At 36.0% G+C, this 24,638-nt stretch overlaps 1 long non-coding RNA gene across 2 annotated transcripts in view; it reads right to left on the reverse strand.

Annotated features, from left to right (window-relative positions):
• Positions 1–931: 931 nt before the first annotated feature.
• The window catches only part of LOC140609543 (uncharacterized), a 232,888-nt gene continuing 209,181 nt past the window's right edge, over positions 932–24,638 (reverse strand). The window contains exons 5-6 of one of the 2 annotated variants that reach the window (XR_012011351.1): positions 1,732–1,838; positions 932–1,213 (exon numbers count right to left, since the gene is read on the reverse strand). This is a non-coding gene — a long non-coding RNA (uncharacterized lncRNA). Of the gene's footprint in view, positions 1,839–24,638 lie in introns of both variants that reach the window. The other variant, XR_012011350.1, reaches the window with a different exon arrangement.

The following is a 24,638-nucleotide window of genomic DNA, read 5'->3' on the forward strand; positions in this document are numbered from 1 at the left end:
AAGCTTCCACAATTTGTCCTCATTGGAATTCTGAAGACCCAAGAGTTAGAAACATTAAGTTATTCTCATAGTTTCCTTTCATTACAGAATAAAACTAGTATTAGAAACCAGAATCTATAGCTTCTTAACCAATGTTCTTTCTACTATCCAAAGTTCTTGTATATGCACACACAGGATTTTAAATCAAAGCCTTAAAAAGTTCTTTCCTGGGTCAAATTTAAATGATCTATATGGTTGGTCAGTGGTATTACTTATATGAGTGCATAGATGCACAGCCTCTCCATTAACACAGCACAGAGTTTCATAAGAGGGATGATGTGGGAACATGTGCTGTCAGGAAGACAGTGGATTGCTACTCTTTTTTGCCTCCTCTTTCAATCAGGCAATCAATCAGCAGCATGTATTAAGTACCAATCATATGTTCATTCTGTAGGTAATCTAAGATATTGAACCTGACCTTCCTATACCAGCAATTTAATTGAATGTCAAAGTTCTTCCCATGAAACAATGAGTACTGTTTAGATAAATAATAGTTTTTCTACTTGGGGATCTTAGACTCAAGCGTCTTATCTGTAGTAACATCTAACTTTCAGAATTGTTGTGAGGATTAGTAGAGATGCCATATGAAGGTCACTAGAGTATTGACTAGCACATACCAAGAGCGTAGGAAACTGTAGCTTGTGCCATGGATAATGTGGGTATCTATAGTGGTGGACAGCGAAATTTTGAATAGTTTAAGCATGTGGGTTCAAATGGTAATGACATGTTCATGGAAGCATTAATGTGCATTAGTTTGATGTCCATTTTCAGAGGAAGAGCTAGTATCAGATTTTTTTTTCCTGAATGAGCCTTCTGTATTCCTTTTTTTGGGCTACCACATCAAAACACCACAAACTGAGTGATTTAAACAACATAAATTTATTTTGTCACAGTTCTGGAGACTAGGAGTCAAAGATCAAGTTATCAGCAGGTTTGATTTCTTCTGAGGCCTCTTTCGCTGGTTATAGATGGCTGTATTTTTGTATATTCCCTTGGTTGTCTCTCTGTGCATGTGTGCTTCTGTATCTCTCAGCATGTCCAAATTTCTTCTTCTTATAAGGACTCCAGTCATGTTGGATTATGACTCACTGTCAAGACCTCATTGTAAGCTATTCACCTCTTGAAAGACCTTACTTTCAAATATGGTTACATCCTGAGGTGCTAGGGGTCAGGACTGCAATATATGAATTTGAGGAGGACACAAATCAGACCATAACACCTTTTCAAGGTGGAACAGACTTACAGAGATGGATCATGTACAAGTATTATTATTGCCTTGTCAAAGGACCCCAGTGGAAAAGAAAGGATAAGAGAGATAAGGGAATAGTTTCTGACCATTGCAGATGAATGTGTCACACACCTAAAGTGCAGAAGAGTACGCTGACACTCTATGGATGGATCTCCAGGAGATGGAGTCCAATTATACAGAGGAAGGAGAAATAGAATTTCCCTCAGTGGGTCTCAGGAGGTGTAGCTGCAGGGCACAAAATGAGAACACGTCTTAACACCTCAGTGCCTGGAGAAATGATAATTGGCACAGCCATATCCTTCTTACAGGCCAGCACTGCTTTCTTTTCAGAGTCAAGAGGGAAAGAGAAGAGGGTTTCTAATGGTGTTTGTGGTGTCCAGGCATCCAGGATCCAGAAACACTCAGGCAAGATAACTATGCCAATACTTTAAAAATATACTTACATATCTAAGAATGAACAATTATGAAAGTGTCGTTGCAGGTATCACCATCAAGTACTATCTTCTGGAGCCACATTAGTCACCAGCAACACAGCGATGCTCCGCAGAAGCTGCAAAACATAATGGTGAAGACTCCGGGCTCTGGCTTTGAAGTTTCTGGCTGACCATCAGAAGTAATACTTATGACTTGGGCAAAATGGGTGGCTTTGGGCAAATTCCTTGACCCTCATTTCCCAACACCTTCATATCTAAAGTGGGAATAATATTCTTTCATCATTGGGTAGCCTGAGAATTACATGAGTGAAAATGTGTAAAGTGCTAAGAATATTTCATTACCAAGAAATCCAGAGCAAAGAACTCGATCTCACTAGAGGAGAGGAAAGCTCCTAAAGGTTCATTGTCACAGCAAATAAAAATACAGGATGCCCAGTTAAAGTTTATTGTCATATAAATAGTAACTATTTTTAGAGTAAGTATGTCCCAAGTACAGCAGGGACACTCTTATACTAACCATTTGTTTGTTGTTTGCTTAAAATCACACTAACTGGGCATCTTGTATTTTATCAGGCAAACCTAAAGGAAGCATACTTAGTGATAATGGGAAAGAACATCAAAGAGCACAGTACCTTGAATTTCATAATTGTTTAATACACTATGGGCTGCCTGAATGATTTAGTAAGCCAAGGGGCTATAATGTAGAGAACCTGTGATAGAAAGATAGCATTTGGATTGACAATGCATTAGGAAAATTGAATAGCTACTTAAGAGTTGAGTAGAAAAATGAATTACTAAGCATCATGAAAGTAGCCACTGAATTGTCATCTCAGTTCTCCAGCAGAATTTATGCATTTAGAAGGCATCCAGTAAAAGCTTGATACATGAAATACTAGTGAATGATTAAACAAATAAAGAACAGATATTTGACTGAATAACATATATGAGAAGAGTGAATTAGAAAATACACAGTAAATGAAAGGGATCATGGACTCAGGGAGATAAGTTAGGATTGGCTTGTAGGAATGAAGAACAATCTAGAACAGATGGAGTTGAAATGGAGGGAAAAGATTCTAAAAATATTTCAAGATTAAAGTCACATGACAGGGTAACTACACACAAGCTTTATTATCATCATCCAGCTGTGAATACTCTCCCCAGAAATGTGTTGGTTCAGTTGCCTCAGACTCCATATAACACACATTGTAGTGGTACAAACACTTCATGTGAATCCCTCAAGGCTTTCCATTCCAAGGATTCTGGCAAGAGTACAACAACAACAACAACAACAACAACAACGGCAACTTCGTTTGCTTTATGTAAGCACAAAAGAGTTTAATCATAATCAAAAGTAAACATTCATTAGACAGTGAAGAGTCATATTGTTTCTAAAAGGACTTCTAAAAGTAAAAGATAGGATGTATATACATTAGCACTAGAGAATCTTTTTTTTTTTTTTTTATGATAGTCATAGTCACAGAGAGAGAGAGAGAGAGAGGCAGAGACACAGGCAGAGGGAGAAGCAGGCTCCATGCACCGGGAGCCCGACGTGGGATTCGATCCCGGGTCTCCAGGATCGCGCCCTGGGCCAAAGGCAGGTGCCAAACCGCTGCGCCACCCAGGGATCCCAGCACTAGAGAATCTTAATGTAAATAAGCTTCATCTAAGACAGTTGTTCCAGTATTCTGATCTGTATGCATACCAGACACTTCCAAAAACTCCTTTCTTTTGAATACAAGAGAAAAATATAATCCAACCTATTTGAAGCAGCAAATCACAGAGGATTTTCTCTTCTAACAGGTACATGCTTAGTGCTTATTGATGCTATATCATCACAACCACTAGTGCACAAACCAACAAAGGAATAAAAAAGAATTCAGAGAAAGTAAAGTCATCATAAGGCTTATTTATATAAATGAAGTAGGTCTCCCATTAGCACAGAGAGGTGTTGAGTTTTTCAAATTGGTCAGAAATTATACATGGCATTTCTTTAAACTTGACAGCTATGGAAAATCTGTAGCAGGAATAGTGTTTATATTACGTAAAATAAAAATAAGTACTATTAATATGATTATATTAGGATTCATGGAGAAATTGCAGTGGTTTATTTTTTAAATATTTGATGATTTTGGCATATCACAAAACAATTTTTAAAAGCATTGTTCTATAATTTTCAAGCTCATTTATTTCAAAAAAATGTAATCGTGTTTCTGATGCAATTAACCCTAGCTCAAATCTTTGAACATTAATTGGTCTCATTAACACAGGTTTTTTTTTTACTTTTAACTCAGAGGGGGACAAAGCTTTTCCAAAAACCCCCAAATAGTTACAGAATTGAACTTTGAAATTTTCTCTGTGGAACTTCTAACAGAAAAGCAGGTTGTCTGATACCACACATTTAGTTGGATGGCATGCAAGTATTGCTACAATCCCCAAAATGATCAGGCTTGACATTCACACTGTCCCACTTTCATCCCCCTCACAGTTTTGCCAAAGGATGTTGTTCTCTCACTGTCACATATTTAGAAATCCAGTTTCATATTTTCTGAGTATTCTATAATCCAGCACTTTTGCAGTACTAGGAGTACAAGTGCAGTAAGGACAGAACAGAATTAGAGAGCCAAATGGAAACACCAACAAGAATGTTTCCATCACTATTTCTCTTTCAAAAACAGAGACAAATTAAGTCTCTAGCAGTAACACAGAAAGTGGAACATTTAAGTTCAGCTCATATTCTATCATGAAATTAAGTACTGGCTGCTAAGATCAGCTAACTAGCATTAGCAATACTCAAAATGAAGAGCTAGGAATCAAAATAATGCAAAGAAAAAATTCTTTCAAATCCTTAGTCTAATTATAATCTTATACTTAATTGAACCCCACAAAATGTTGAGTTACCTCAAAAAGGACTGATAATATTGTTATAAGAGAATCAAAAGGTAATAATAGCAATAAACCAAACTTTTATTCACTCAATATTTATTAAACCATAATTCAATGTGCTAATATATTAAGTATATTAATAGAAGTATATTAATTAATGTGAGTATATTACATTAAGTATGACACATAAATAAGTCTTAATGTGGTTTCAAAAGCTGTAAACACAAAAACTAGTTAGAAGTACACACATGAGCAGTGCTTAGGTGGCTCAGTGAGTTAAGCAACTGATTCTGCGGCTCAGGTCATGATCTCAGGATTGTGAGGTGGAGCCTCGGGTCAAGCGTGGAACCTGCTTGGGATTCTCTCTCTCCCTCTCTTAAAAACTTTTAAAAAGAAGAAGTACATACACGATTGGTCCTAGGTGCCATAGGCATATCACAAAACAATTTTTAAAAGCATTGTTCTATAATTGTCAAGCTCATTTATTTAAAAAAATGTAATCGTGTTTCTGATGCAATTAACCCTTGCTCAAATCTTTGAACATTAATTGGTCTCATTAACCAATTTTGTTTTACGGATTTTTTTACGGTTAAATAAGCCTAGGCTTAGTTCTTAGCCTGTGAAACGTCAGCATTAGTTACCTAAATTAATGTATCTTCCTAAATTAAACAATGTATTTTCCAACAGAAAATTTAGATTCCTATGATATTAAGAAGGACATCAGACATAATAAGTCACAGGAAAAAATAAATTTATTTTTTAATTAATTAATTAATTAATTATTCATAAGAGACTCAGGGAGAGAGGGAAAGACATAGGCAGAGGGAGAAGAAGGCTCCCTGTGGGGACCTGATGTGACTCTGGGATCATGACCTGAGCTAAAGGCAGATGCTCAGCTACTGAGTCACCCAGGTGTATTTTATCTTAAAATAAATTTTAAAATGAAACATTTCAGCTTGAAAGAAAAAAACTGATATTCAGTATACCTAAAATTGAATTATAAGCCTTGATTTGAATAACCATATAGTATATCAGGGAAAATGACTGGTATCTAAATAGCTATAATACAAGCTAGAACATGATTAAATACTATAAAAGAGGACCAGAGCATGAGATAGTACTTCAAAGAAGGAAGAGAAGGTATCCAGTTAGGAAATCTACCAAATTCCATGGGAAGAAAGTATTTCAATGTTGAAGTCTTTGGGAGGGTTTGGGCCCACTGGGCTGAGATGGAGTTCTATGTAGAGGGAATACTACAGGCAAAGCTGCAGAAGAGAGAAATTCTGAGACATATACCATCAGGTCCAGAGAATAGTTCCATTGGCAAAACATGCTATATGTAAAGGGGGAAATATGAGTAATACTAGTAGGGAAATAGTGAGAACATAAAGGGAAATACAATTTCCCTAATTTCTCAGTGCTCCTATAAAAAGCCTATCCTCCTGAGACATAGAAATAAAAGAAAAAAGAATGTTTGCTTTCACTTTCCCTAGAAACATTTTACCTTCCATATGCCATTAAGATTAGATCGGCACTTATTTGTACAGTTAATTACTCTGATCCATAATTATGGTAACACTTCTCTTATCTCCCCTAGAGAGCCAAATGGTTACAATATGGATTAGGCCCTTAGATTAAATAATCAAGGTATCAAGAAGACTGTTTCCCTAGGAATTTATGATTCAAAAGGGATGAAGCCCAGAATCTGGATACATTTTTAGGTCAAAAAAGCTGTGGACTCCAGGTTTTACATGTTCCTTAGAAAGACGCACTCACATTCTAAAAGGTTGTGAATCATTTCCGTCCCATTTAAAGAACAAGGTGTTGTTGTTTGTTGTTGTTGTTGTTGCTGCTGTTGTTTTATCTCCTTTCAGAAGGGGAAAGGAGCAGCTGTCTTTCCCCTGAACAAATCCATTGTTCTCCATCTCTCCTCTGGGAGTGAAACTCATCACTTGCCTTGAAAGTGTCCATAGGAGCTTATGTTGCCTACAGTCTAGCTGTAGGAAATTAAATGTTGAAACGTTACTGTTGATCTTGTGTGTGAGACTCTTTTCTCTTATCTGGACGCCTTGTGTTTCTCTACTAACATATATATAAAATTCACATGCCTACACATATATGTCTATATACACATACACATATACATAGATACACAGTATTCACAAATACTCATACACACACAAGGGAGAATATCTCAAAACCTTCATAGTTTTTGACAAAACAGTCAGATCACGAAGAACGTTCACTGGCAAGCCAAAAGTTTTTGCTTTAAAATGCTTCCTTTTGAACTGCATGAAACACCTTCCAAAAGCTGCAGGGAAGTGGTGTCTCATCCCTGCAGACATTACACCAACTTCCAGCATAACATCATTTCAGTGATGTTATAAAGTGTTGCTGCAATCCACAACAGAAAACGTAGAGACAGGTGAAAATCAAAACAGCAGTTGAAACCTAAGACAATTTAGTTCAACAAAACTCAATTCTATTTAGTTAATCTCCTCTTGGGAATTATGAAGATACTAAAAAAAGATATTTCTCAAGACGGTTTCCTTCAAGGAACTGACATTTTTTTTCTCGTGAGACAAGTCAAATTGAATACTTAAACTAGACCAGTGCTAAGATTTTTAGTTTAGACAGTAGTTGCTAAAAATAGGGAGAACTCAGTGCAGTTAGGAGACCATATTTCTGAAGGACATGTGTTCTGAAAGACTCTTCTTTCCCTACTTCATTATTAGTCATTTCCTTACATTGGTAGTTTCCCAAATGGAACTGATAATTCTATACTGACCTGCCTGTAACCCTCTACATTCTCCCAAAGCACCAGACGTCAAGAATGTAAGGATAAGAAAGTCTGGGTTGACCAGATTCAGAAAACATAAGAGCATCTAGAATTCGCTTCATTTTTCACATTCAAGATCTTTGTACCTCTTAACTTTGGAGTGAGATAAGCTTGTGTTTGGTCTTGGACAGTTTATTTATCTCTCTGAGAGACAGTTTCTCCTCTGTGCAATCATGAGACTACGCAGATAAAATGAGATACCAGGTATTAAAATGACCATCCTATCATCTGACTCATAGACTCTCAATAAATATTGTTCTCTGCTCTCCTAAAGCCACTCCTCCCATATATACTTGATTCTAGAAATGGCTTTCAAGTGAAATATGGGACAACAGGGATGTCATTGTAGTGGGCAGAGGTGGACAGTCAGCGGTATATAAGGACATAAAACTACTTATGATTTTCTAGCTTTAGACATAAATATGAAAGGTGACAGACATAGGAAAAATATGGAGAGTTCCCTGTGGTATTGCTAGCTGCATGAAAAACATGAAAAGCAAGTGTTTGAATTTTTTCTCCTCAAAAAAAAAAAAAAAAAGCAATAGCAATGACAGAGATACAAGCGGGGAAAAACATGGATCCAAATGAATTTTTAAAATATGCAAAAAAAAAAAAACAGGACTGCATTCAGTTTTACGAAAAGTATCAACATCACAAGGGGTGATCAAAAATGTTTCCAAGTTAAAGGGCAAAAAAATTTTTGAGAAGAAAGTCATGATTTATTTTTGAAAATTTTAATAATGTAAGTGGCTCAGATTTTCAATAAATTGCAAGGTTTTCTCAGGGGGAAAGAATAAGCAATAGAAATTAATAAACTACCAAAAAGTGAAAATTACATTTAGTTGAGTAATGAATCTGAAAATGTGCTGGAAACTCAGGGAAGTTGATCCACTATCGAGTTCCTTGAATGACTGGATCTTTTCTGATAATACTTCTTATATCTTTTACTTTACAGTGTGTGATCATTGCCATCATTTGATAAAAAGAAGTTTTTTAACTGAAATAAATCAGTGTGTTTTCATGGTGCTACCTGGCTTTAAATCTGAGATAACACCAGGCACAGGCTTTCTCTACCAATCTTGAAGTTTGGTCTGAAAGTTGTGCTTTTGTTTTTCAAGACTATTGCTGTTTGAGTTGATTTTATATAGGTTTCTTCTAAAAATATATTAATCTTACTGATTTGATGCCAAGATTTTGCTTTCTAAATAGGAATTCTGAAGCTTCTCCTTTCTCACCTGATGACAGCTTCCCCCGTCGAGGACAGGAATTTCATGGCTCATAATTTTTCCTTATGTGTTATATATTCAATTTAGTAAAATTCTTGGTCAATTTCCCTTGTAAGATTTCAAGTCCTCTAATACCTGGAATGCATTCACTGCTTCCCTCTATCTTGAAAAAATAGAAATAACAAACTCACTGTGTTAATTACTTTCTCAAGTGTATTTACCAATTCACACAAATTTCTCAAAAAATAAATTTTGCATTTTTTAATAAGCCCGCCAAGTCCCAGTTAGAAATAATATGCCAAAAACGGCACTAGGCTGCCTTTAAATGGTGTGATTAAAGAGCACAGGGGGACCTGTCCATTGAACTTGCTTCAAATGAAGTAATAAAGTTATCATTAGATGAAATCAATGCCAAGGGAGTCTATGAGAGATCTTAGAACACCTGTTCCCACATCAGGCATTTTTTTTTTTACCTTTTTATTGAAAGTATACTGAGAAATACACAATTGATTAGTATATAACTCAAAGAAAATGCCAAAAATTTAATCTGCCTGTGCAATAAATAGCCTCTTGTGAATCACTGTTCTGGTCACTACTCCTCCCCAACAGAAGAAACACTATTCAAACTTAACCATAGATTTTGCTATTTTGAAGTTTATATAAATGGAATCACAGAGTATATGCTCTTGTGTATCATTTATTTTGCTCCATATGAGACTTAGGAGATTTACCTATGTCACTGAATATGGTCAACCCAATTTTTAGACGTGCTAGGCAAATCTGTATATTCTGCCCCCCCCCCCAATTAGTGGCCGTTCCCAATCTGCCATATTTACGTACAATGCTTGAACCAGTAGAGTAATAGCTTTAAATTCTGTGAAACTATCAACTCATTATGAAAACTATGAAGCATATGCAAAAGTAAATGGAAGAATAAAACGAACCCACGTGTAGCTATCATCTAGAGTCAACAACTTCATCGAATCAGGAATTCTTGGGATCCCTGGGTGGCTCAGCAGTTTAGTACCTGCCTTTGGTCCAGGGCATGATCCTGGAGTCTTGGGATCGAGTCCCATGTCAGGCACCCTGCATGGACCCTGCTTCTCCCTCTGTCTGTGTCTCTGCCTCTCTCTCTTTGTGTGTGTGTGTGTCTCTGATGAATAAATAAAATCTTTTTTAAAAATTAGGAATTCTTTTTTAAAAAAAGATTTATTTATTTTAGAGAGAGAAAGAAGGAGTAGGGTGGGGAAGGGCAGAGGCAAGTTGTGAGAAAGTCTTAAGCAGACTCCATGGTGAGCGCAGAGCCCCACTGGGGGCTCTACACACGGCTTGATCTCAGGACCTGAGCTGAAACCAAGAGTTGGCAACTTAATAAACTGTGCCACCCAAGTGCCCCTAGGAATTCTTGTTTCATCTGCAATTCTACTTGCTTTCTCCTCTTTAGTTCACAATATAGGATTATTTTTTAAATACCCAAGATCATTACATCTATAAACATTTCAGTGTTTAACTCAGAAAGCCAGTAATCATTTTAAAATTTAGTTTAAGTACATTATCATACATAAAAATAAAGAATTCCTTACTCAGTATTCTTGTCAGCATTTAAATGTCCCAATTTTGTCATTTTCCCCATTTTTTTAAGTCTGTCTGGTTGGCTGCTTAAAGCAGCACTCAAAAGAAGTTCATGTGCTTTAAATGGTTAATATGTCCCATTTAAGCCCTAGTCGTCACCCCCCCATCTTGTTCTTTCATATTTTCCCTTGCAACTCATTTTTTTTTAATTTAAAAAATGGAATGGTCTTGAAAATTTTACTACAATATGAATTTAATGCTTGTCTTCCCTTGGTATCTTCCCCCTGCCCCTCCATTAGATTAGCTAGTGGTTATTTTGTATATTTTTCTCCCAAGGAGATTAGCTTTTACATTTATTCATTAGTTCCATTGTTTTTATGTTTTTCAAGTCATTAATTTCTGTTTTATCTTTATTAATTCTACTCTCATTTAGTTACTCCTTTTCTAGTTTATTGAGCTGAGTGTTTAATTAATCTATTTTCTTTTTTATCTTACTTACATAGGGATTTGTACCCTACTTTTTTCTTTGGTACTTATTCTACTGCTGTCCCACAGATTTTTGTATTCCATACTCTATCATTTTGAAAGAATTTTGTAATTTTATTTTTCAAATGTGACCCAAAAGTTTCTTGACATTTTTTAAATTTCATTCTTAAGTTTAACAACCTAGTTGGTTTACATTTTCTGGATTTTTTTTCATTATTCTTTTGTTTTATAAGTGTGCCCCTGTATATTCTTTGAATCTCTTGCATTTTGTGCTTTATGAGTTATTGCTATGTTGGTGTACACATAAATATTAATAACTCTATTAAATTTATTGTGATTTATAGCCTTTATATAAGATTATAAAATATACTTATTTCTAATGATTTTTGGTCTGACTTCTGCCTTGAAAGTATGATTGTGAGCCCTGCTTTCTTTTGATTTGTATTCACCTAGTATATCTTTGCCCATATTTTATTATTTTTAAGGTTTGCTGAGATATAATTTACATACAGTAAAATTCATCCTTTTAGGTTCTATGAATTTGGACATCCATAAATAGTCATGTTGCTGCGACCACAATCCAAACATAAAATGCTTCCATCACCACAAAAAGTTGCTATTTTTAGTGAATCCCCTGCCAATTACTAATCTGATTTTCTCCCTACTGAATTTCCTTTATCCTTTTTTAAAGCTTTTATTTAAATTACAGTTAAATGTACAGACATTTAAATTTAACAGACATTTAACAGACAATATTATATTAGGTTCAGGTGTACAATATAGTGATTCAGCACTTCCATACCACACCCAGTGATCATCATAAGTGCCCTCCTTCATCTGCATCACCTGTTTCACCCATCCTCCCCTCTGGTCACCATCACTCTATTCTCTATATAGTCTGTTTCTTGGTTTGTCTCTCTTCCTCTCCTTTTTTTCCCCCTTATGCCCATTTGTTTTGTTTTTTAAATTCTACATATGAGTGAAACCATATGGTAGGTATCTTTCTATGACTGACTTATTTTGCTTAGCTTTATCTTTGCTTCTATAACTTAGCATAAACATAAAGCTTTTAAAAGCTATCCATTTTGCTATACGGGTCATTAGTTCATTCATTTGTGGTGTTGTGTAGTATCTGTTTTATGCATATATGTTCACCAGTTGAAGGACATTCGTTTTGTTTCCATAACTGGGCAAATAGTGAATAAAGCTGCTATAAATATTCACATAAAATGTTTTGTGTATCTTCATTTTCCTTTAGGAATTACCTAAGAATGGAATACCTGAGCGATACGGTAAATGTATATTTGGTTTTATGAGAAACTGCTGACTGTTTTCTAGAGTGGTTGCACTACTTTGCATTCTTATCAGCAATGTATCAGAGTTCCAGCTGCTGTCAGTTATATTTTTTTCCTCTTTTTCCTTTGCTTTTCTTTACTTCCCTTCCTTGCCCTTTCCTCCCTCCCTTTTACAATAGGTGTACTGTGTTGTTGAATTATGGCTTTAATTAGCATTTCCTACTGATTAATAACGGTGATCTTTTCATGTACTTATTGGCCATCTGTAATTATTTTCTGATAAATGTATGCTCAAATTTGAGGTCCTGTGTCATATACTTTATACGGAGTTGTGAGAGTCCTTCATGTATTTCAGATATCAGATAAGTGTTTTGCAAATATTTTCTTCCACTTTGTAGCTTATATTAGCTTCTTTTTTAAAAGATTTTATTTATTTATTTATTTATTTGACAGAGAGAGTGAGTGATAGCACAAGCAGAGGGAACAGCAGAGGAAGAAGCAGGCTCCTCACTGAGCAGGGGGCCCATTGTGTGGCTCAATCCCGGGACCCTGGGATCATGATCTGAGCTGAAGGCAGATGCTTAACTGACTGAGCCACCTAGGCTCTCCTTGTATTAACTTATTAACAAAGAATTTAGAACAGCATTTGCTTTTAATTTCGATGTCCAATTTATCATTTTATTTTATGGTATTTTGTTCATGTGTGTCCTATCCACTATTGCAAAGTACTAACCACTTACTAAAATTCCCCTCAATTGTGTAATATTTCCTCATGATTAGAATGAGATCACTTATTTTTGCCAAGAACAAAAAACACACAGAAATCAGAAATCATGTTCGGACTTTCTCTAACAAATCAAGTGGTATATGATGCCGGTATGATTTATTACCAATGATGTTAACACTGATCACTTAGTTGAGATGGTGGCTCTCATGTTTCTGCACTGTAAATAATCTCTTTTCATTTTTATATTTTTAAGAACCTTGTGGGAAGATATTTCAAGTTTATGCAAATTTCTTGTTTTTCATCATATTTTGGCCACTAATTTTAGCATTCAGTTTTCATTCAGTCTGTAACTATTATTTCTATGGTGTTTGCCTATTGGGGCTTTCTATTTCCACCATTCTATCTACATTTATTAATTGTATTTTACTATAAAAAGATGTACTGTTTATTTATTTATTTAGTCATTTTTTTCAATCTGTATAGATTTATGTATATGTATTTTTTTCTGAGTTACAATCTAGATTTTTTTTCCCAACTTGTCCCACATTTGGGCATTGGAAGTTGGAAACTCTGTCCTATAAACATTCCCTTAAAAAAAAAATCCCTCATTATTTTTCAGTCCTTTTTTATTTTCTGAAAATACAAAATGTTCCAGATTCATCTTATAATTTACCTCATTAATACTTAAAATCTTCAAGGAGCCCTGGTCCTTTTTATCAGGAAATGATATTTAGAAACCATGTCCTGGATGTAAGGTTTGCTTGCTATTATTTTAATTAACTGAATTTTGGTAATCAGAATTTTTTTAGGAAATTATCCATTTCATCTACATTTTCAATTATTTTCTTCATAAATGCTTGCAATGTAATTTCATGATTTTTAAAAAACTTTTTTCTGAAAAAATATTTATCTTTTTATTTTGTCTTAGTTTCTACCTTCATGCTTCCCTTCCTTTCTTTCTTCACCAAGTTAATAAGTAATCTTTCTTTTTTGTTCACTTTTTTGAAAAATTAAGATTTTCAAATTATTAATTAGGTCCCCTGTTTTTCTCTTCTTGACCTCAATAGCTTTGTATCCTTATTATTTCCTTCTCTGAGCTTTGTGGTAGGCAGAATAATGTCCCTCTAAAAGATGTGCACATCCTAATACCAGGAACCTGTTACATAGGAGAAGGGAACCAAGGCTGTAGGTGGCATTAACATTGTTAATCAACTTATCTTAAAATAGGGAAATTCTTCTTGGTTTACCTGAGATCATGGTTATTTCAAGATTGTTTCCTTCTGAAGACTTCTGGTGTCCTGCTGACCACCTTTGACATTCCCAAACTCAGCCGCATCTTCCCTTGGTACTCTCGCAGTCTACCTCAATTTTCCCAAACTTTCTCATTTTATAAAAACACTACACTGGTCATACTGAATTAGGGACCTACCTTACTCCGCTATGCCCTCATCCTAACTTAATTAGTTGCATCTGCAAAGACCTTATTTTCAAATAAGATCACATTCTGAGGTATGGAGGGTTAGGACTTCAACATGTGAATTGAGCTGTGGGGGAGGAGGCACAATTGAACATATGACAAAGACAATCTTTTGTTTTAGATCCAGTCCATTTTTGAAGTTTTCCCAAATACATTACTTTCAGGGTGATTGCTAACTGATAGCTATAAATTTGAGGAGTTGATTTAGTTCTTCATTAAGCACCAATTTGATTCTAATCTGCATTTTGCTATCTTTTTGGTTCCAAAATATTCAAAACCTAAAATTAAAGGATCAAGCTGATTCATAAACTTCATAATGTGATGTTGATTTGTACTCATGACCTTGGAGATACTAAGATAAAGCTAAGGAAGATTTGCCCAAAGTATAGCCTAAGAAACAATGTACATAATACCTGATCAGGCATCCAGAGTTAAAAATAAACATTAAATAATGTTAAATATATTTAAATCATTTTAATTGCTATATAAATATTAATTTTATATAAGAATTAAGCAAATCATTGTACACATAATTGAATTCATTTTAAATTTTGATTATTTAAATACTAATTAAAAATGTTATAAATTTTTTTAAAGATTTTATTTATTTATTCAAAGAGATGCAGAGAAAGAGAGAGAGAGAGAGGCAGAGACAAAGGCAGAGGGAGAAGCAGGCTCCACGCAGAGAGCCTGACGTGGACGTGGGACTCGATCCAAGGTCTCCAGGATCAGGCCCTGGACTGAAGGCAGGCGCTAAACCGCTGCGCCACCGGGGCTGCCCAAAAATGTTATAAATTAATATTAGAAATGTTTATACAACTCTGTATTACCCATAGATACCTGAAAAGGGAGTCTGGGAATCAATAAGATCAGCTGGGGTTTCCCCAAATAATTGATGAGAAATTTGGGTAGAATGTCCAAATTTCATTCCCCTGTCAAGGGAGAGTAAACTTCAGTCATGAAATGTAGTAGTTTGTCTTGGTTCTCTGTAATACATATTTCTCCAGGCCACTTTTCCTTGTGTAGGTGAAGATTCAGAATGCAAATTAATCACCTAATGGTTACTATATATATATATTTCACTTTCTCTAAAATGTCCTCCTCCTGTCTCAAAAGTTACATATGTGTATAAGGGTTGGTTATGAGATTCCTCCCATTTGAAGTTGTAGGTTACTATACTGGAAGTAACACAAGCAAGGAAGGATACATTGGGGTCCTTTGGTCATTTTATTACAACTGTGAAACAAGTTCTGGTACAAATTGAATGTGTGGTCACTCCAGATTATAAGCAACCTCATTTAATTGTCAAAGAAACATGCTTGCCATATACTTTCTTGAGTCTGGCTGAGTTTCCATGAACTGTTCATCTGTTAGAATTCTGTATTCATGGGGCATGTTGAACACTATATGCCCATGAAATTAACTCTATTCCCAAGTTGGTTGTCATATACCCCTGACATACAGTGATGGAAAAGGCACATAATCTGTACATTTTCTAAAAGCTCATAATCCCAGTCTAATGGTAAAAAATATATCAGAAAAATCCAAATTGAAGGAAACTCTACAAAATAACTGATTGACACTGTCAAAACTGCCAAGGCCATTGAATACAAGAAAAAGCTGAAAAACTATCAAAGATCAGGGACACTAAATAGGATATGACAAACTATACTAGATTGTGGAAGAGAAAAAAGACATTAATTTTTTTAAAACTGGTAAAATCCAAATAAAGTGAAGTATTCAATTAAAAATAATGTACCAATGCTAGATTCTTAGTTTTGACAAACGTAGGTGGCAATGTAAGCTAATAACATTGGGGGAAGCTGAAACTGGATGAGAGTTTTTAGCAATCCTTTGTAAATCTTAAATATCCCCAAATAAAAAGTTTATTTTTAAAAGTTACTTTATCCCACTTTCTTGCTAGCTATTATCCTTCCTCTTCATCTGACAAATAATGATAATGATAATACTATGTTTTAAAATGAACATTTGGGGATCCCTGGGTGGTTCAGCAGTTTAGCGCCTGCCTTCGGCCCAGGATGTGATCCTGGAGTCCCAGGATCGAGTCCCAGGATCGAGTCCCATGTCGGGCTCCCTGTGTGGAATCTGCTTCTCCCTCTGCCTGTGTCTCTGGCTCTCTCTCTCTCTCTGTGTCTCTCATGAATAAATAAATAAAATCTTTAAAAAAATAATAAAATAAAATAAAAAATAAAATGAACTTTTCTCAGAATTTTAATGGCAACTAAGCTAATAAATGAATATAAATTATAAATATTTAAAGATATTATTAAATTATGCAGAACAAATAATATATCACTGAAAGAAACTGTCCAAAACTTTAGTTTATAAGATCCCTTAAATAAAGTCTATCAAATACCCTCGTTACAGAAAAAAAATGGCATTCACACATAAAGCAAAAGGTTCTATTTAGGTAATAACTTCAGATCTGCAACACACATAGGAAAGTCACATTATGTCTTATTTAGCATTCTCCCTCTTTGAAATGGCAAATTTTCATGTTAATATCAAAATGTACTAAGAATTCCTTAGACCATTTTCATCTATTTTTCAACAAAAGCTATTGAGATAACTGTAATACATAAAGAAGCACTGTTCAAGGTGAAGAAGAAAAAAATGTGGCATGAGGATAAAACCTTCTTGTCACCAAGTTTTATAGCTGATAGCAGATAGAAAATACTGTGAAGAACTTCTCAAACTGGCATCTCAGAAATCCTTTGTGTATGACTAACTGCCTTGATAAACTGCAATTACATTTGTAGCAAAAGGTCCTGGAGAGGAAAGGTATTGACCCAGGGAAAATGAAAAAATCCCAAGGCACTCTTTGAAGGCCATTTGTAGCCATACTTAAATAATTACAGTATGAGCCCAGCCTTTTAAACCGTGTAGCTCTTAAATTCATGAGCTGAACCACAGGTGTGTAACATAGGTTAATACATCTTTTACTTAGTGAGAGTATAGCAAACAATTCAGTAAATGAAAATCAAACTGTTATGTAAAGATATTGTACTAGTGCAAATTTTAAGGTCAATATAATTATTTAGATACTGAAAATAGCCTTCTTTTGCGATAATGGCATTTACAGGTGATCGTTTAAAATTTTAATTCAAAGTTTACTAATATCAACGTTACACAGCACATAGTTTCAAGAATCAAACAGATTAAACAAGGCTTCTTGTAAGAACAGCAGGTCCTGGCTTGACTCCATCCTTTTTTCCCAATCTTGAAATGACCAAATTTAATTTTTTTCAGATGATTCATTAGTATATAATTCTGATAAGGTTTTATACCTATATGCACTTATTTTATCTTAACAGTAACATTAGGTTTCTAAATCAGAGGCAGACCAATTGTTTACTTGCAGAATATCTTGCCTCAATTCTCCACACTCCATTTCATCTGAAGGGCAATTACTTCTCAAGTTTTTGTTGCAATCTGTTTTGAGGAAAACCAATATAAACCAGGGTCTCCCTTCACTTCCCATGCAAGAGGTCTATATTTCTGATTTCAGAAATTATGAAATTGGGAGATTATATAGGAGTTATCACATCTAACCCCTCTCCCCTGCTGTAAGAGACTCTGAGACAGACACACAGGGACAGAAAGCTTTTCTTAGAGGAACAGGGAAAGGGATCCACCCTCAAGTATAGGTATTTGGCTCTAGGGGAGATCAGAAAGTTTTTATTAACCTATTACCTTCTGAATGGGGTAGATGGCTCCACAATGAAGGACAAGTAGTTACATGTCAAAGAGCCTTGGGGGTGTGAAGAACAAATAGGTCTGGGGAAGGGAAAGGAGACAATTTTCTCCCTTTATAGCACATAGATTTCCATCCTCCAAAAAGCCTCTACCATGCAGAAATATGAAAATACTTATATTGCTTCCTGTTGCACTCCACATTTGCAAATGGTATACTTATATTACTATTTCTATTTTTTTTAAATTGTAGGCACTACTTTTGGCACCTTGTTCTTTCACACACACACACACACACACACACACGCACAACGAATACTCCCTGCCCCCAAACTCTCAATGTAGTTTTATCATAATCTTGGTCAGCTCAACATTCAACACTTGTATTATTACCATGTCAATGATATTCGCTATTGAGGCACGTAACAAACTATGATAGCTTTCCTTTACTGTTCAACAAAGGAATAAAGTCTACCTTGCAGCTAATAATGTATTTCCCCCCCTATTACTGAGTATCCTGTTTATTATCCACTAATCTAAGCCCACACTCTCCCCTCACCTGTCTTTAGTTATGTTAGAAAGCCAAAAGAGTCAGTCTATCCAGTTCACCCTTGTTGAGGAGCTTTTCTGCAGAATTATGACTTGCTGTCTCACAGAACAATTCTGCAGGCAGGAAAGTTAGGGATCTATAGCAGCCACCTGTGCTTTCTCACCTCACACTGTCCCCACTTCTCTGATTTCAGCTGCAGCTGTGGTAGACTGTGCTCCGTGATCTCAGACCTACCTTTTTGCGGCATCATCCCATCTCAAACTCTCCTTGTATGACTTTCTGCCCTCCCACTTGGTGCCTCACCTACCCCCAAATGTGGCCCAGAAGTGAGGAGTAGTTTACCTTCCTGGAGTTAGATCAAATGACTAGGATGGTGGCCCCTGAATGAGAGAGGTGCATGCTCCTCTCCTGCAAGGGAAAAATCCTTGGGGGAATTAGAGATGATTCTCACTCACAGTGGTCCCCTGGAATCGAATCTTAGTTGCTCAGTGTGACCCCAATAAGAGTATTTATAGATTTTCCTTTCTCTTTCTTTTTCTCACTCCCCTATTCTGTCATTCTTGTTCCCTGGGATTATCTCCCTCATAAACTATTACCACGTTCTTGCTCTGAGGGAACCCAATATAAAACAGGAATTCCCTTCACCATCATCCTGGTAATTTTCTCCTCCGTTCCCTTGGGTTGGCATTCCAGCTCTATGGATCCTTCTCTTTCTCTTTCTTGGTTTTACCCTCTTTTTTTATGGAGCATATCCTTTACTAGTCTCCTGAGAAAGTATTTTCCTTAGAATTTTGAAGACATTCTCCAGTGTTTCCTGGCTTCTAATCATGCCTCCAAGACATCCAATGCATTGTATTAGATATTATGTTAAATTTATTTTCCACTCTGGAGAGTTGCAGGATTATCCTTTTTTCTTTTTCTCCCTTCATGTGCTGGAATGTCAGTTATGTGGTTGTGGTTGTCATCCAGTTAGGAAACTGAGAAAATTCAGCAATCTCATATTTCTATTCTAGAAAATTTGCTTGAACTTTTTAAAAAAGATTTTATTTATTTATTCATGAGAGACACAGAGAAAGGGAGAGACATAGGCAGAAGAAGAAACAGGTTCCCTGTGGGCTCTGAGCCTGATGCAGGACTCAATCCTAGAACCCTGGGATCACAACCTGAGCCAAAGGCAGGCACTCAACCACTGAGCCACCAGGTGCCCCTTCTTAAACTTCTTAATGATTTCCTTTCCTCCATCTTTCTCCCCCTTTCTAGAAATCCTAACTCAAAAATGCTAGTCTTCCTGAAATAGTCTTCTAGTTTCTTTACAGTTCTCTTTATAGTGTTCTTTTTCTCAACTCTTTACAAAACAAAAACAAAAACAAAAACACCATCTGTGAGAGATCTTCAACTTTACCTTGTAATTCTTTTAAGATTTTTTTTATTTGAGAGAGAGAGAGAGAGAGCACAAGCAGGACAAGGGGTAGAGAGAGAGGGAGAAGCAGGTTCCCTGCTGAACAAGGAGCCCAATGCAAGGTTCCAAGCCAGACCTGAGATCATGACATGAGCCAAAGGCAGATGCTTAACCGACTGAGCCACCCAGGTGCCCCTATCTTGCAAATCTTTCATTGAAATTTTAATTTTTACCACATATTTAAAATTTCTAGAGCTCTTTTTGTTCTCTGAGTAAAGGCTGTTTTTTGTAGACACTGTCATCTTTCATCTCATCGCATATAATAATGGGGGCAGAGTGGGGTTTTTTTCTTCCCTGATACGCTTCCTTAAAGCTACTGTTTTTTACTTTCTCATATTTAATTTTGAAGCACTAGAAAGCTGACTGGGTCCTTTTGTTTGTTGTTCACTAAATTTTCTCTAAGGTCACCAGGTTGGTAATTTTGTAAGGGCACTTCTCCTTTGGCTGACCTGAGTCAGGACTGGAATAGTGACTGTCTCCTGTGTAGAAGGATAAGTCTGCCTGCCAATGTTCTGGGCTAGGGTAGGAGAAGAAAACTGGAGGTCTCAGACAATGCAGAAATTCTGAGTTTTACTATCTCAAGAGAATAAAACTACTCTTTTCAGGTAGAATGGGAAGGAGTAGTGAGCCTCTCAGGGGAATGGGAAAAGGCATCTTGTGTACCCAGCTGTTTGTTAAAGAGTCTTTCAACTAATTTCAGCATCTCCTTTATCTTTATAGTTAGGGGTAACAAACCAGCAACAAGAAGTAACCAAAACTTGAGCCTCTTGGGAAATTTTGAAGTCAGTTACCCCACCACTGCTGATAGAGAATTCAGCATTCTTGCATCTTCTAAGTTATTTGCCACTTTATCTGCTTTCCAGTTAATAAGATTTTTATTACTTTTTCCTCTCTCCTCTCTAAATTCTTTTCCATGTAACTTACACCATTTTAAAAGTCCTATTACTACCATGTTAGTGGTACTTTAGGAGGCGGTGATATACAATTGTGTGCAAAATGTTAGTTTCAACTGGATATGCTATGTCAAAGTTTTCAAAGTTAATAAAATGTTCTTATACAGAAATATCTACTCTCCTTTCTTGAACAGGATTTATCATAAATAATTTTACTTTTTTGCTAGTTTATGGCAATGTGATTTATCAAATATATTATTTTGGTACAATAAATGAGATCCTCGAGATTTCATTTCATAATATATGAGGTTACTTATCTTGAACTAAGTGGCCCCAAAGCTTTCTAATTTTCCTTAAGTTTTAAACTTTTTAAAAAGATTATTTATTTATTTGAGACAGTGAAAGTGAGAGAGGTCACAGAGGGAGAGAGAGAGAGAAGCAGACTCCCCACTGAGAAGGAGTCTGATGCGGGGGCTAGATCCCAAGACTCTGGGATCATGACCTGAGCCAAAGGCAGACGTTTAAACAACCCAGGCACCCAAAGTTTCATGCTTTTACTCTATAATTATTTCATTTATTTTTAACTAATCTTTATATCTCAGTACTGACAAGATGAGTTAGTGGCTCCTTGTCTACCTATTTTACGTACAATATGGAAGGCTACAGTGGTTCTACTATACAAAGGCATAAAGTATTTAAAAAACGTTTTTTGACAGGTACTTCATTGGAGGTCCTAGCCCTCAATCTTTCCTCTTTTGCTTATATTTTTAATGTGACATATTTTTATAACAGAGTCTTTGAGTAAATGAGGCCTTGTTGCACCTTAATAGTGATAATAAAGATGATGATAATGCTAGTAATAAAAGTAATAATTTCTAAAATTTATTGAGGACTTACTTTCAAGTACTATTTTAGGTGCCTAAAATACAGTTCTCATTACTATCTTCAATAGTAGTAGTATTATCTGTACTTTTGTGCCAAAAAGAAGACAGAGGACTACAGAAATGATATTGCCTGTTCCTAGAGTGAAAAAATAATGTGAATCTGGGATTTTAACTTGCAGTCTCATGGACTCCAGGGTCTCTGCTTTCCCACTACTGTGCTATACGGGACTCTGCAAAGCAGCATAATAGATGTCACAAATGGACAATAGATATCATAGATACATTTTTATATAATTTATAAAGTTTACATTGCAGGCTTATAAAGTTTACATTGCAGGCTAAGATTAAATCAAGGACAAGCAGTTCAATGAACATAGATATTGTGGTCACAGGTGAATTCGCATTTGTAGTGGCTGCCAATTCCCAACCCTGGAAGTCACAAGTCTGCTCTTGAATGTTACACAGATTTTGATATGAAAGATGTTTAACCTCCACTGTCATATTTCTAGATCAAAGAAATATGCACTATTAACAATTCACAGTATGGGAGGTAACCAAAAAATTAGGGATATAAAGAAAAGAAGATATATATTCTTTGCCTACAAGGGACTTACAGACAAGTTGGAAATATAAAACTCATGAAAATTTGAAGAATTTTACAATACCATAAAAAATTTTAAAGGTTTGCAATGCATGCAGTATAGTGTTACTTTAGAAGAGAGCACTCGGCAGGGAATAGCTTGAGCTGCTGATGGTGTGCAAGAGGAAGCTTTCAGATAGGGACGGACGGGTTATGCCGCTTTCAGGCTGACAGTAAGGAGTTACAAGGTTTGCTCATCAGCAGATGAAAGACAGAAATGAGACTTATATAGATAGTTGCAGTGCAGAGAGGAAGGGAAACAGCAGAGAGGATTGTCTACCTCGGGAGGGCAGTGTGAACAATATAGGAGGAGAATGGAGGCAAGGTGATATAGTGTCATGTCTTGCACGGGGAGCCATTCCATAAAGACTAGTCAGAATTGAAGACACCTGGCAAATCAGGCTGAGGAATCTGAGCAGTAGCCTTTGGTTAAAGAGCAGATTTCTGAAGTTCTTTCTAAGAAAAATGACATAATGAATCCTTAGAATAATCAAGGTGGTAAATAAGAAGGAAATAGAATGGCAGGAACCTCTCATGGTTGATATCAGAAGAAAACAACAGAAATCTGGGCTTGAGGTTATAATTGCCTAGATACACAATAATTAAGAAATGAAGAATGGGGACCTGCTTATCTACAAAGGAAGAATTGTTAGGTGTCATAGCTAGTAAAAGAAAAGTTAAAAATAGTTTTCAGGTTTTCAGATCCAGTTATCCAAAATATTTATGAAGTTCTCAACACTCAGGATATATAACGTCTTAGTCATCCACAATGAATAGGCTCCCTGCCCCTCTGAACTGAAGTAGTATTTTTGATTAGGGCCCAGCTGGTGGTTCTGGGACACTTGCCAGAGGATCTGGTGACCAGCTTAATAATTACATGTTGATTAGAATATGTAATTTATGAAAAATGAAAACTCAAGACTGCCTAGAATAAAAGAAACCTTATTAAACACACAAACACATTTGATTAATTTTATTCTACCCTGAATAGGAAAGAGTGTAAACTGTCATAACTACACAGAAAATCTAATAATTATTTACTTATTTAATTAATCACTCAATTAAGCAAATAACATATCCATTCAACAAACATTACATGGAATATCTACTACCTGCCAGGCACTGTACTATGTATTGAAGATAGAAATAATAGTTGGATAATATCCCTCCCCAAGAGGCTCATGGATTGGTCAAAAGAAGTAACTCCGGGTGCTGGGGAATCACAAAGGGGTGACAGGTCCCCATGTCACCTCAGATAGTGGCAGGACTAAAAATGGGCAGGACTCTGAGGTGGAAGGGCAAGAAGTGTTGCATCATCTAAGTGAAATTAGCTTTGCTCTTTTACTCTAAGATGTCATTTTCTTTTACTCTAGAGACATTTTATCTACCTCTTTCTTTATACCCAACATCTAATCCATCAGCAAATATTATTAGGTCTACCTTTATGATGTATCCCAAATTTGTTCCACATGCTATCCACTGACATGTATGCAACTAGTTCAAATTCCAGTTATCTCACATGTGGACTATTGCAATGGTTTCCTCACTGGTCCTCGTGCCTCTATTCTGGCTCCTAGCATCTCTTCATCCAGCATTCAGAGTGAGCCTTTTGAAGTGAAGTCAGATCACATCACTCCATTGGTGAAAATCCATGCTCATTTAGAGTATAATGCAAAGTTCTAACAGTGCCCCACAGAACCCTACACAGATTGCATTTGTCTCCAACCTCCTCCCCATTCTCCAGCTCAACTTTTCATGTTCTATATGGCCTCCTTGGTGCTCCCCAGCAAATCAAGCACACTCCCACTCCAGGGTTTCATGTTCACTCTTCTCTCTCCATGAAATGCTCTTCCTTAGATACCTTCTTCTCTTCTTTTTGTCTGCATAAACATCACTTAATGTAGCATCTTCCATAAATCTTTAGTGCTATCACTCTTTTATTCTTCTTGTTTATCATGTATGTGTTTATTATTTGTCCTTCCCTGCTGAAATGAAAATGCCACAAGCACAGAAGAGTTGATATATTTTTGTTTGCTGCATTATCTTTAAAATAATGTGTGGCATAAAGAATGCTCACAAAGGGATCCCTGGGTGGTGCAGCGGCTTAGCACCTGCCTTTGGCCCAGGGCGCAATTCTGGAGATCCGGGATCAAATCCCACGTCGGGCTCCCGGTGCATGGAGCCTGCTTCTCCCTCTGCCTGTGTCTCTGCCTCTCTCTCTCTCACTGTGTGCCTATTATAAGTAAAAAAAAAAAAAAAAAAAAAAAGGAA

This window comes from Canis lupus, chromosome 18, assembly GCF_048164855.1.
Source record: "Canis lupus baileyi chromosome 18, mCanLup2.hap1, whole genome shotgun sequence".
NCBI lineage: Eukaryota > Metazoa > Chordata > Mammalia > Carnivora > Canidae > Canis > Canis lupus.